This window comes from Boleophthalmus pectinirostris, unplaced genomic scaffold (genome assembly GCF_026225935.1).
Source record: "Boleophthalmus pectinirostris isolate CB_2022bp ecotype Guang Dong unplaced genomic scaffold, ASM2622593v1 HiC_scaffold_2, whole genome shotgun sequence".
NCBI lineage: Eukaryota > Metazoa > Chordata > Actinopteri > Gobiiformes > Gobiidae > Boleophthalmus > Boleophthalmus pectinirostris.
Genome location: NW_026571152.1, coordinates 28503675 through 28504970, shown reverse-complemented (window position 1 = coordinate 28504970; position 1296 = coordinate 28503675). Strand labels below are relative to the sequence as shown.

Genomic DNA, 1296 nt, shown 5'->3' with positions numbered 1-1296 from the left:
TGGTATATGTATGAACCACCTTAAAGCTTTAATAGGCATGACATTCCTCTGTGCCTGTAAAGGGCACTTAGACAGGTAAAAGAACAGTGCACAGTAGGGGCAGTTTCAGCACTGACTTGATCAGAACAAACCAGATTAAATCACAAGGACTTTCAAAATGTACACACTTCATGGATTATAATATGCCATAGACCAGTGTATAGAGTAAAAAGATGCACTATGAAAACTGAAACATGGACAAATGAAAACAGTTAAACAGTGATAATACGTGATCCTCCAAGTATCTTCATGACGGTTAATATTAATGGAGTCAGCTTTCGCAGTGAAAATCTGAAATCCTGTTAGTGATTCCAGTGGTGACACAATGTGCACATCAGACACAGGTGGACACATGTAAATCACTCAGACACCGGTCAGCTCTTTCATTTCCTCTTCATTCTCATCTTCCTCTGAACAGCAGGTGATTAGTAAACACTTTCATTGTCATGCGACGAAAGACGTGCACAGACGTTCTAAATGACCTCAAACAAACACAATGCTTTTGTTCGTAATAAGCACACACTGATCAATTTTAAGGGGAGACACTTCAAGCAAAACCTTTTTTTTTCTGGTCAGTTTAGTCTCTCAACATATGAGCTTTCATGTGGAAACAATAAAACTGTCCACTCTGCACTGAAAGATGTTTTAATATGTTTGTGGCCATACTGGCTTGTAAAAGCTTGATCCCATCAGGTCTCAGAAGCTAAGCAAGGCCAGGCCTGGTTAGTACTTGGATGGGAAACCACTGGGAAAATCAGGTGCCACAGGGGGTCGCCAGTGGGAATAACTGTTGTTGTGTCCTTAGGCAAGACACTTCACCCATATTGCCTAGTATGAAAGTGGTGTCCGCATGAGTGATGTTGGTGGTCAGAGATGGTGCTGATTGGCATGGCAGCCGTGCTTCTGTCAGTTTGCCCCAGGGCAGCGGTGGCTACAATAGTAGCTTGTGCTGTGGTCCAAGACAAGAAAAATATCTGCTTTATTGCCGAAATGTTATTTTGTTAATAAAAAAGCTTTTGGACATCGGCCAACTGAGTGTTCTATGCATTTTTTCACCCTTTACAATAGTAGCTTACCATCACCAGGTATAGAGTGAATGAATAACGCTGAATAATGCTCTGTAAAGTGTCTTTGTGACAAAAATGTCTGTGAAAAGTGCTATATAAATAAAGACTTACTTACTTACTTAATATTGAATTTAATCAACTTAAGCGTTATATTCAACACTATAACTTCAAAGGCAGTTTTCTGAAAATG

At 40.0% G+C, this 1296-nt stretch overlaps 1 pseudogene; it reads left to right on the top strand.

The window, feature by feature from the left end:
• Window positions 1–691: 691 nt before the first annotated feature.
• Window positions 692–809, top strand: LOC129409654 (5S ribosomal RNA; annotated as a pseudogene).
• The last annotated feature ends 487 nt before the right edge of the window (window positions 810–1296 follow it).